Below are 13616 nucleotides of genomic sequence, written 5' to 3'. Positions count from 1 at the left end.
AAATTCGGATTTCTCAATTAATGAGCCCTATAACAATCAGACATTTTATAATTTATTGTATTTAATTCAAACAAATACATTTCATCAGGAACATCTGAATAGAGTGCCTAACTGCGTGTTTCACATCTCATTACCTGTATTCTGATCCTGCAAATGACATTTGCAGTTCAGCTGTGTTTGTTTTAGGGCTTTTCTCTCTCTCCCTGTTTAAAGTGGCTTTAGAGGTTCTGATGTTTACAGTTCTGGTATTGATTTGATTCGGAGGTCTAGTCCACAGACTCAATAGCAAGGGCCCATGGCTATTGAACCACACAGACGGAGTCAGAACGCGCCTTTGCGGCTTGGAAATAATGGCTCTGGGTTACCAACGCAGGAGTGAAAATGTTAAAGCGTGGTGAGCAAGGTTAAATCTATACTCTCAGTCAGTCTGCACAAACACCGCACACGCAGGGGAACAAGGACCAGCGGCTATAAAGCAAGATGTCATCAGGGGAGTAAACTCATTTACACATGCATGCACATGCACAAAAACTGAAGCTTTGGCCTTTCACAGACGTACAGTATATAAATGAGCAAATACAATACTTGCCTGAAAATGTTAGCTCAGATAAACTGTCTTTTACAAGAGCTTTTTTATAGGATAGAGTACATATGTAAGGGTAATGTGAAAATACATTAAACAGTATTTTTGTCCTGTTATTTTATTATTTTGTGCTCTTTTTTTTATAATCTAACCTGCATAAATTAATTTTTATTTCCATAAACAGTTTTATTTCTTGTTTATAGCATAAACCTCATAAAACTGTGCTAAATTTATGCTTAAACCAAGAAAAAGCTACAGTATTTGCCATTGAGTAAAACATCTTAATATCTAATACTGTGTTGTTAAAGGCACATTTTTGAAGGATAAAGAAAATGATTTATTGCATTGCAGCGGTCAGCTGTTTCTAAATAGGATTTGCGTGGGAGGTCGGTCACAGGTCATGCAAGAGTTTCTTTTCCTGACATCTCACCACTGTAATCACAGCCCACTTTCTCTAATAATGGCTATATAAAGTCAAAATGGTGGAGAAATGGGATGTGTATTTGTGTTTAAGTGAGCTGGACAGTGGAAAAAGAGAATTTGTATGCTGTAGGTGTCAGTGGATCTGGGTGTTCCTAAAAGTACAACTGTCCTTGGACATTCTGATCTTTGGATATTTTATGGAGAGTCTGTCTGAAGGGTGTCATGTGGGAATGCTGTGTTTGTGTTTGTCTTCTGAGGACTCTGATGTACAGACACAGAAAATCAAAGAGAAGAGATGAAAACAGCTGAGGCACAGGTAGCCGTGGGCGGTTCAGCTGCTACTTAGAGGTCTCATCTTTTCTGTATCACTCTCTTTCTTTCTTTCTCTGTGTCTCTATCACACACACACACACACACACACACACACAGAATCTGAAAGCATATTGAGAAATGAACTGAACACATATAGCAAAAAAAAAAAAAAAACCCACAGGTCCATATGTATAGCATAATTGTATAAGGTTTGCTTTCAGGGTATGTAAAGCACATGTGTGTGACTGTTTGTGCATGTCTAAAAGCTGCTTTCAATAATATCTGCCTTGGACTGACGTTGGATTACCTATATGAAACATACCACATCACTTTACATATAACAATAATAAATAAAAAGCTTGTCGGCAGCCATATCACCCTGGAGCCCAAGACCGGTTGCCCACTGAAGCTAAGCAGGGCTGATCCTGGTCAGTACATTGATGGGAGACCTCCTGGGAAAACTAGGTTACTGCTGGAAGAGGTGCTAGTCAGGCCAGCAGGGGGTGCTCACTCTGTGGTCTGTGTGGGTCCTAGCACTCATTAATAAAAACACTAAAACTGACAAGCTAAGCAATATCGCGTTCATAATCGAATGGAATTCATCTAATGAACGCGATATAGCATAGCTTGTCAGTGATCTAAGGCTCTGTGTATTAAATGCATCTGAATAATTTCCATATTAAAGCACATGATGGAGATTTACAAGTACTATTAATCACAGAATCGGCTTTGCTAACGAGATGCGCATGACATGTATATATATATATATATATATATAAAACAGTATATATATATAATTTAAATAAATGAATTATGAGTTTTATGAGTTTTTTTGCTTTGAATCAAACAAATGAGATTAAATGTACCCTTCAATCAAATCACTTTCTCAAAATGTTTAATTATCCACAAAAAAGACGGTCAGTGATACATATATATATATATATATATATATATATATATATATATATATATATATATATACTTCTAGTGTCAGCCTCAGATGTCATGCCCACAGACTGTTGGCTAAATGTTAAACGTAAACTGATGCATATGGGACACAGAAGTGGAAACACTTCAGGAGTGTCGAAGTTGTCATCAGATTAGTTGAATAATCCAGGATTTCCGCGAGACGTGTATGTCGCATTCTTGCATTGTCGCCTGGAAACAAAGATACTGTAAAGAAGAATATTCGTGGCTTAGAATCTTTAAAATACATTTGAGAGTTTTACACACTGGTCTGTTATTGTGGCGACATTTCCATGCCTCGAAACTTGACGATAAATGAAACGAACTGTGATTGGTTGTTTGACATGTTGTTCAGACATCCTCATAAGCGGACCTTGGCCAATGAAAGCTGTCATGAAGGTCTGGCTACGTGAGACTATATAATTTCAGTCCCTATAAGGGTTAAGAACAACATAGGTAAACACACTGGTGACACCCCACAGTAAGATTCAATTTGTTAACATTAGTTAACTACATTAGTTCACATAAACTAACTATGAAAATACTTCTAAAACTTTTATTAATCTTAGCTATTTTAGTTTTGTCAAAACTTTTGTCTTTGGAAAAAAAACTTTTGTCTGTGGATATTATGTAATGGACCTGAGCCAACAAGATGTTGTATTTTTATTAACTTTAATGTTAAGATTAATAAATACTGTAACAAATGCATTGATCATTGTTAGTTAATGTTAAGGGGCCTTATTGTAAAGTGTAACCAATAGATTATTTGAATCTTATTAGTTTGGGAATAATACAGTTACATTTCGGACTCGCACACTGCACAAACCATGCACAGTAAACTCTGTTGTGACAAATAACTAGTCGGCATGTCTTGCATCTCACTCAAGTGGGTGTTCTGAACACAGAGTTAATGGCTAATGTATTTAAAATTAAGAGGCACAGCATGCAAACAGCTCTGGGTGTTGGTGAAGTGAGATATGAGGGGAAAGAGTGGAGAGGAACAGAGCTGCGGGTCTTCTGAGCTATATTAAAATACCCAGTGAGACCTTTCACCTTTTGGCATTCTGTTCTCCATATCTCTCTCCTGGCGTGTTATTAAAATAACAGAACTCTGAACGGACTCCATCGAGTGTGGAAGTGGGAACTTGCTGAACCTATTAGATAGGTTAATTAGTACAAAGGGCCAGGGCTCAACTCTGAATGCACTCTCAGATGGCCGGAAAAAAAAAACCCAAACAAACAAAAACCCACACTCATTGCACTTCGTTCCACGCTGCCTGCCGGAAAACACTCATGGTTTCTCCCAGGATGTTTCTTCACAGCTAAATGCCAGTTGTCAATCAAGTACCGGGGATCACATTCCACATTAGCATCCTGCGACATGAGCATGATTTTAATCATTGTCGTTCTGCTCATTTAGGACACTTTATAAATATGATTGAATTATTTAATCCCATAATTGAGGGCATAGGCATGTACATGAATCAAGAGTTACATATGGCCGATGCTGATCATTAAGTCAGCCATGAAAGTTTAAGTAGTTTGCTTTATGTTGATATGATTCCTTATGATGTTATGATGTTTATAGATTATCTGACTTTCCTGAAACTCACATTCCAGATAATCTTAAATTGGCACAGGGAAATCAATGCGTCTCTAGGCAACCATCATCTGATTTATATATATATAATTGTGTGACACCCCCATGTCTTGCATTTTGCTCTTTTGATCAATTTATTAAATTCTTGTTAATTAAAAGCACAGCATGAACTTCTCTTAAATAATAATAATAATAAAGGTTATGTTATGCAAGAAATGTTACAACTGAACAACCTCAATATTAGATGGTTATTTATTTTTATGGGCTTTTTAGAAGGTGAAACATTCGATTCTAGAATATAAGCTGCTGCTTCTTCTTTCAGTCTGTGTGGGGCTGGTGTCTGGCTGTTCTCTTCTCAGAATACTAGCAATCCACCAAACAGATGAAATATGAAGAGTGAACAGTCTATAGTAAGCAAAAGACCCTCCTCTTTTAGTCTGACAGACCTGTAAGGACAGCTTTAATAACCACCATCTGTCTGTGCCCAGGGATTTTTTGACTCCATCAGCATTTGATGAGACAGGCTTTGGGGGATAAGTAACCAGAGAACTGCTTCTTCAGACACCTGGGGGTCCACAAGGGACACTTGCGCTCTAGGGTGTTCTGCCACACATTAGTACCCTTTTCTTTGATTCTCTGAAACCACTGCATAGCACTCTCAATCAACAGCAGAGATATACATGTAATAAAAAACATGGAAGGTTACGGTCTGAAAGCCTCCTGAGAGTCAAAGTTTAAAATGGCCACATGATGTATTCTGCAATGCAATGAAAAGAAAAATGATCTCAGATATAGTCTAGAAATCTTTATGAATATTTCCAGAGCTGCCTCTCCAACAAGGACATCTTCGCAGTGCTCATTCAACTGCAGGCGTGTAGTGGAAGATCTTTGTTCAGGTGATTTCTATGGTGGCTTGACACTGGCATTTGAAACGCTCTTGCGTTTATATTTCTCTCTCTATTTATATTTTCTACTGTATCAGCTATTCATTAAATTATAAAAAGTTTATACCGTACATTCATAGTCGTAGTCAATTACATGCATGATTGAACTGCTATTAATGATTCATAACTAAGAAAAAAAAGTGTTTTGTGCAAAACAAACGTGACACCACACTCGGCATTAATAGATTTCACTATGTAGAGCGTACTAGATGATTGACAGTTGGCTTTAGATCACACAAGTCATCCTTGTGGCAAGCAGACAGAGTGTTCTAAATTCTGCATTGAGTCTTGAGAACAATCTGTGGTGTGAAGCCTCAGGAGAAACTCACTAACAGCCGGTCTCTCTGGGCGCCAGTCTTGTCCTCTGTGGCCCTTACAGATATTGGCTCTGTTAATTGACCGAGGCTGGTTCTGGCTGTAAAAGGTGGATATAAATAGTTGTTTCCACTAGAAACGTCACCGGCAGCGGAGGTGTGTAGAGGCTAACACCAATGTCGTGAAGCCAGCAGTGGTCATGGTGAGTAGCAGAGCAATTAATGACTTCCAAGTTCCCTTGGAACCGAAGTTAAGTGCATCTTCTGTTGCGATAGCCGTTGAAGAGCACAGACCCAGTTCAATTCTCATGCCAGCATGTACCTTAACAGACAGCGAAGATGTGTTTTATAAACATTGAGGCAAGTGCAGTTTCTTCTTTGACCAACAGGGGTCACTTTAAATACACTCTTTAAGACACCACTGCCAAGTGTTTGACTCAGAAGAAGACTTGTGAATGGCTTTGGATTTCTTGATGCAAAATAAAGCAAGCGTTTACCATTCCATAGGTAGTGACAGAAGAGCCAAAATTCATGCAGTATGTCTGGAACAGATGATGCAATTTCTGAAGAAGCAACTCTGTTTTGTATTACTTTGTCCATGAAGCAATGAGAGTCAACACAGTGCTGCTAAATATAAGAAACCACATTTTCAAGCAATCTCAGACTGCACTACTTTCAGTGACCTTTTAAAAACCACATAATTGCAAAACACTTTTCCACTCTGCTCATTGGATTTACTGCACAGGTTAAAAGTAAATGTAAAGTGCAGCAAGTAGGCATGAAAAAAAATAAAAAATAAATAAAGATTTAATACAATAGTATATGCACATAAATATATAATACGATGTACCTCTGAGAAAACACACTGAACTGCTCTGTCAAGAAAAAAAGAATTAAATTAACCTAAACACTCCGGCAGAGTTAGTCAAGGTCATTTTAGAGCTCATAAACAGAATATCCAGCTTATTACTTACAGTGAAGTTTCACACTGAAGTCTGTAATTAAGAGATTTGGTTTAATCTCCTTTCATCATTTTTGAATAATATAATATTTTTTTCCAGGAACTATGCACCTTGTGTCGGATAAAATGCTAAGAAAATATGCAAGCTATGTGAAGGTTACAGGGTCTCGCAAACACAAAGAAACTTCTAGATTAATGAACGGATCTAGTGAAGTAAGTCTAACTGAATTCTGAAAAGGAACCAATGGAGTCATGTTTGATAAAGCTTTGCATTATTCCCTCTCATCTTCTTTTCTGTCTTAATTTTTTAACTAAGCAGACAGTTAGGAGTGCACACAATCTCTTTCTGTCTCCCACAGTCACACAAATGTGTTTTGCTTAGCTCAAACTACTAAATTCTTCTGGATAGTGCAGTATTTTTACTTTTTTTGCTATTGATTGTTTTGATGTCCTATATAAAAGCCCTGTTCCATTCTTCAAAACTGCACCAAGTTTTAACTGCAAAATGGGTTGTGAGTCCATGCTGTTAACAATCAATCAATAAATCAAGCTTCATATTTTAGGTAAGGTGAGGTAAACTCATGCCACTAACAAGACTAAATCAAACATATTTACTTTACCTCACTGGCCATTTAAAAAGCATTTTCATCATATTCGAATACAAAAATTGGGGCACAGGAAAGCTATGAGCTCCGCATCAGAAGATTTTGGGACTTTTTGAACCAACGCACCATATAAAGAGAAAAAAAGAGAAGACAGAATGCCTATTAACACTTTCTACTAACGCTGAATCTCTACATGAACCCTGGAGGACAGTTTAACAGTCTTCTAAGTTGTGTATAGCTAGAACTGCTCTATAGTTTTCTACTCTTCGAGTCTCACAGCCAGCCCCAGTCATGTTTTGTTTGTACTTTTCAGCCATTGTCTCAAATGCATAGATTTCTTCGGAATCAACACCCTTTAAAGATTTGTGCATTCCCCGTTTGAGATCTGACCTCCCCCTCTAATGTTCAGCTCTGGAGAGTCACATTCAATCGCTCTGTGTGCCTCTGCTCTGCCACTTTGACAATGACGTAGAGAGGCGATACTGCACCTTTTTGATTCAAGGTTTGAATCAATAGCCTTGTCACAAACAAGGCCAAGCGATCTCATTCAGGAGGGAAAGATCTCTATTGTGTAGACACACACAATAAGTACAGTCTGTCAGCCCACAGACATGAAAATGGCAGCTCAATCAGAGGTCATCAATGTTTGGACTTCGAGATGTGGTGTGAAGTTAAACATGAATATGAATAGCATGACCCTTCACTTTTAGGGCAGAGAACAGGTTTCACGTGCTGGGCTCACGATTATGTATGGTTGGGGAAATAAATGTGAGCAATTTTCTCCCTGCTGCAACTTTCAAATAGACCTATCAAGATATCATAAACCAATTTTCAAGTACTCAAAAACTGTGAAAAGACACACTGTAGTGTTCTTTTATTGCACAAAGTGACAGTCTGTGGCTCTAGTCTGATTAGTTTCAAAAGGAAATACTTCTGTGGAAATTTGGAAGCAAAATAGTCAAGATAAATTTTAATTCCCTCTCTCTTTCTTTCTGGATGTTTCTACCATGTTTGTAGAAAACATCATCTGATTGTCTCCACCAGAGACTGTGCTGTGCCTAACAGCTGTCAAATGAAATCTTTTAATATTGCCCTGCTGTGATAAACTGCCTTCATCATAACACAAGCTGGTCATCCTCTGTGGACTGGTCATAAGTTACGCTACTGAAAGTTTATAAGAGAATTGCCATGGCAAGGATCATTGAGTGCTTTAATGCTGATCTGAATGTAGCCAAGAGCGTTTAAAGGGGCTAGCAAGAACAATGTCTCTCATGGGGTGTTGAGTATGAATCCTTCTGATGGGATGCCGATTGCTGGGGACATAAAATAATTGCAAAAATAATGGGTGCTACTGAATAAGTTTCAAACACTCTGCCTTCCATTGTGGACAAACAGGTAGTAAACAAAGGCACTTTAAAAGATTTATCAGATGTTGTTTTGTGCCGCTAGTGACACAGAACCTTTTTTCTGTATTGTAGAAAAAAAAAAAAAAGCATTGCGTTAGCAGCGCAAAAGGTTGTGAGTCCAATTCCCAGGAAACACAAATACTGGTAAAACAAAAAAATGTATATCCTGAATGCACTGTTTTGGATAAAATAATCTAATAAATGCATACATGTACAAAGCTACATCCTAGGGAAATTTATCATTTGAAAAAAAAAGGAGGACAGGGATTTGGTTCATTCCTCCAGTTGTACATATGATGTAGAACAATCCAAATACCAGTCAACTGTAAGAAATGTGTGATGTTCATGAAAACCAATTGAAATTTGTTTACTGAACATGATATAGCCATTTCTTTTTTCAAGTTGTGTGCAACACGGTGGCTGTGACGTGACATGACATACAGCCAAGTATGGTGACCCATACTCAGAATTCTTGCTCTGCATTTAACCCATCAAAAGTGCACACACACAGCAGTGTACAAACACACACCCAGGCTCGTTGGAACTTCAACCAAAGTGGCACTAAAAATAGTACCAGGTACTTGGTACTGTATACAGTTGTTGCTGTAAATAACAGACATGGAATCTGAGTATTGCTTCGCTGGTTTGCTCTCTGTTATTTTGTGGGTTCCCCTACATTACTACGTCAGTATGTGCTATTTCTTACGTTTTATGTTGTTAATGAAAAGGTTTGTGGGATGACTCTATGTTCTTAATTCACTGCTCCACTAGCCCATCTGATGTTTTACTGTATGATCTGTGAATGTGCATTGTGTTCAGCCACCCTGTATTCAAGTGCAGTTTATAGCATAGGTTTGTAATAAGGATATTCAGTAGTGTGACTGTTCTCTCTACTCTCCACCTCCTTGCTACAACTGATTGATAAGCTCCGTTGCATGTGTTCCTCTGTGAAATAGCTGGTTTGCCAGCAGTTACTCTTGCTAGTCCCTGGCACTTTTACTGCCCTAAGTCTAATTGCAGTGGTGACACCCTGTTATATACAGAGGTATAGAAGAAGTGAGAGTGTAGGTTTTTTTCTGTATTATGGCAAACAGACAACACAGATCTAAATGGGTGGATGATTAAATTTCAGGTAACCACTGATTGAAAACTTTTCCAGATTAGTATCTTAATATATCCTTCTGACTCATTCAGCATTATAGTGAAGAGACTGCTTTCTGTTCAGGCTCTTATTTCATGATGAGATGCATGGGTTCACACATCCATGACGCTCGAGCAAATGAGCAGGTTCCCTAAAGCTCCACCATTATTTTGTAGAATACTGACATTGAGATGAAAATAGTAAACATGCAATTCTTGTCAGTGTATTTTGATTGACTAAAATGACCAGCTCACCTGTTATATGTTCAAAATCAGACCATACTGGTTGCACTATATGTTATTGATTCACTAAAATAAATGAATCATCAGGGTATATAAGCCTCTTTTGGTGCAAATTTAACTCTTAGCCATTCTTAAAAGTCATTACATTAGGCATATACAGTTTGTGGTAATATGGATGCTTTTAAATGTTTGACCTCAATGACAATTTTGTTTATTATAAATGTTGTTTATGCAAACATTTGCACATTTAGATTTGTACTCACCCACTTGAGAAATCTAGGTCTCGAAGCAAAACCAGTTGAAAGCCAATGTGCCCATGATGATGTCCAATCAAACAGGCATAATTTAAATCGGTTCTCAGCAAGCCCTCAAGTAAAAAGCCTTCAGTAATAAATACACAAGGACTGATATTTCAGCGTCAATGCCTGAGTCACCATCATCCAAGAGATGCCTCAGTGTGACAATTGTTGGCATGGCATTATGTATGTGCATCAAACATGATCCTATAATAAAACCATTTATTCATGAAATAGGATTATTCATGAGAGAAATAGTGTGTCCCCACATGAGCTTCTTCCAATTCCATCTATACGACATCAAAATTTTTCCAGAAAACACAGACAGAGGGTAATTTAACGCTGCAAAGAATTTTCTCTTGTCCCCTTGGACACAGGCTTGACAGACAGCTGTTGAACCATTTGAATGACATCTTGAGCTCCCTAATGTCAAAACTGTGTTTTTGAGAATGTGCTAATATAAAACTGCCAAATAACAGGGGAGAGAACAAGAACTGTACAATGTTTGACAGTCCTTTGTCTCCGAAATAACTTCAGTTTTAGCCAGTGACCTCTAATCTAACCTAAAAACCTGTTAACCTAAAACTATTCATTTAGAACTTTCTCTGATTCTTTTAAATAACTTTTTGTTTGTCTGTGGCATGAAAAATATATAAAATTCTTTGATAACTGGCGAAAGTTTTTGAGAAATGTTTTTAGACCACCAGCACAAAAAGATGTTAAGGAAAAACAAAAACAAAAAGCTTTATCTTTGACAAAAATGGATAGATGGGTGAGGGTGTCCTTAATTCAAAATGTCTGCACTTTTAAAAGCAGGACGGTCAAGAAGAGAGGAGTAGCCATTTTTAGATGGAATTGATTTGTGTAATGCTTGAAAGAGCCATTTATTACAAAGGCTTATATTTTTGTAAAATGGGGCACTTAACAGAGAATGCACATAAATCATATATTCTTGGCATTTTTCATCTCTCCTCCAGCATACACAATCACACAAATGGATTTGACTAGTTTTAGCATTTAATTGTGACTGGAATCCAAATATGACTTGATGCAATAAGCTAATGCAGATTAGCTTGTTACATCTAAATGGGTTTGTTCTTTGTTCTTTCACTGAAAAGAAAAAGAGCATTTTATCCATTTAAAAATATGTTGCTGTGTGAGTATATATACTCAGAGATTTTGGTCTACATTGACATGTCAGCATCACACAGTTGCTGCAGACTTGTCCCAAAGCTGCTCTATTGGATTGAACTCATTGTCCTGTTCAAGAAACCAGTCTGAGATGATTTGAGTTTTGTGACATGGTGCATTATCCTGCTGGAAGTAGCCATTATCCTGCTGGAAGTAGCCATCAAAAGATGGGTACAATGTAGTCATAAAGGGATGGAAATGGTCAGCAACAATAGGTAGGCTGTGGCGTTCAAACTATGCTCAATTGGTACTAAGGGGCCCAAAGTGTGCCAAGCAAATATTCCCCACACTATTACACCACCACCAGCAGCCTGAACCGTTGAGACAAGGCAGGATGCATCTATGCATTCATTTTCTTTACGTCAAATTCTGACACTACAATCTGAATGTCACAGCAGAAATCGAGACTCATCAGACCTGGCAACATTCCAATCATCCATTGTCCAATTTTGGTGAGACTGTGTGAATTGTAGCCTCCGTTACCTGTTCTTAGTTACACGAGACTGTCCTCCTCTTAAAAACGACCAAATAGGTCGTTTGTGCAAGCAGCATATTACGACCTATTATTACGTTTTAAAATCAAGCGCCCTCTAGCGGCCGTATTACGACAGTCTCGTTTGTCGGGTGTGTCGTCATCAAATGACCTTTGACTGTCGTTACCATCGTTACCACCCAAAAAAAGGAGGCGTGACCCAACATCTTACCATGCGTTGTTGTCCAGGTTTGTAAACAATTTTATTTTATGGTTTATTTTTTAAGGTACTGTTCTGATTGTCTGCAATTAATGTCAAAGTAAGTGCAGTTTGACGTTTTCTTTACAAATATGTTGTGAATGCCAGTGAACGAATGTGTGGCAATCGCAACGAATCTGAAATGACCAGTGACCACAACACTTACCATATTTTTTTTTTTACCATGATAACTGTTTTACTGTGGTATTTGTAGTTAAAAATCATTAACCACAATGCCATGCCTTTAATACCTTTTTGTAATGTAATTGTGATTCAGTGTTTTTTTTTTTTTTCAGTTTTGCAGTTTCTTCATATCACATACATCTCCAGCTCCTACAACAACATTCAGTGTCCAGCAGCTCTTTATGATGCTCTCTCTCTCTCTCTCTCTCTCTCTCTCTCTCTCTCTCTCTCTCTCTCTTTCTCTCTCACTCTCTCTCTCTCTCTCATTTTCGTTTCCTATTTTTCTGAACTGTAATTCATAAATAAGTCACACATATTTTTCTTTCTTTCTCTTGTTCATCATGGCATATTTTCACAGCTCAGAATCAGATTTTGATCAGTTCTTGTATTAACAGGGAACTTGTACTCGAAGCTCAACTTGAAGAAGTTTCCAGTGAAGATGAAGTCCTTCAAAGGTTCGACACAGGTAATGTTGAAGATATGTAGTTATAACTGATTTACTTTAATTAATTTATCCTTACTTTATGTTAATAACCTTCCTTATAGTCCTTCCTTTCAAATATTTTGTTCACAGATCATTTCTAACACACTGTCTAAACATGTATGTATTAAAACAACAACAACAACTTGTTACTTTTTCTTTATTCCAGCTGAAAAGGAAGACCATGGGCCTGTCAAACCTTGTTTGTGGAGAGGGATGAATTTGACCATCTTGTGTGTTTACGGAGAAGACCAAAAGCTGCTAAGGCAGATATTTCCAGAGGTACGTCTGTGTTGATCTGAGCACCTCGACAGAACTTTACTGCAGTTACATTTTGCACCGAATTTTATGTTTTTTACTTTTTTAAATACCTCACGACCCCATCAGTACAAACCCTGTGCTATGTCAAAGTATTAATAATTCAAACAATTTCAGCAAATTCATATGATATTGTACAAGCGTACTCTCCAGCTTTTCCTCCTGCTGTCATTGACCATCGCCTCAGCTCTCATGCAGACTGTGTCAGGAAATGCTGTGTAACTTGTCATGTGACACAAAAGGGGCCGGTTGCGTAAACATAGCTATTATGTTAAGACTGTGACCAACTAGCAGTTAACCAAGAGATAATCATATTTCTTAGTAAAATTGGACCAATCTATGTTTTTGTAACTGACTTTAAACAATTATGACAAGTCTAGAGTAAATCAAATTATATGGCTAACTTTTTTAAAGATTAGTTTAAGCAGTTTATGCAACCGGCCCCAGGTCTTTAATTTATTTGACCAAATTAGATCATTTAAAGGTGTTTACAACAAGAACAATAACTATAATGACTATTTTAGCATCGCTACCAACAAATTATAAAGTTCTGTTTATTATTATACACGCTGCAGTTATGTTGTCTTTAACCACTAGCCCGTTGCTAGGGGGAAGTCGTGGCTTAGTGCTTAGAAAGTTTGACTCTTAACCATAAAGTTGTGGGTTTGAGTCTCGGCCCGGCAATACGACTTTTTTTGCGCTGCCCCCAACTGCTCACCGGGCACCGTAACATAAATGATCCCCACTGCTCCGTGTGTGTGTGTTCACTGCTGTGTGTGTGCACTTTGGATGGGTTAAATGCAGAACAAGAATTCTAAGTATGGGTCACCATACTTGGCTGTATGTCACGTCACTTTCATTTGTTGTCAATGTTTTAATTATTCATCATGTTATAAATTCAATTTTTTCCTGTCTTGCA

This window comes from Carassius auratus, unplaced genomic scaffold, assembly GCF_003368295.1.
Source record: "Carassius auratus strain Wakin unplaced genomic scaffold, ASM336829v1 scaf_tig00035641, whole genome shotgun sequence".
In the NCBI taxonomy this organism is placed as follows: domain Eukaryota; kingdom Metazoa; phylum Chordata; class Actinopteri; order Cypriniformes; family Cyprinidae; genus Carassius; species Carassius auratus.
This window is presented reverse-complemented; position numbering follows the sequence as displayed.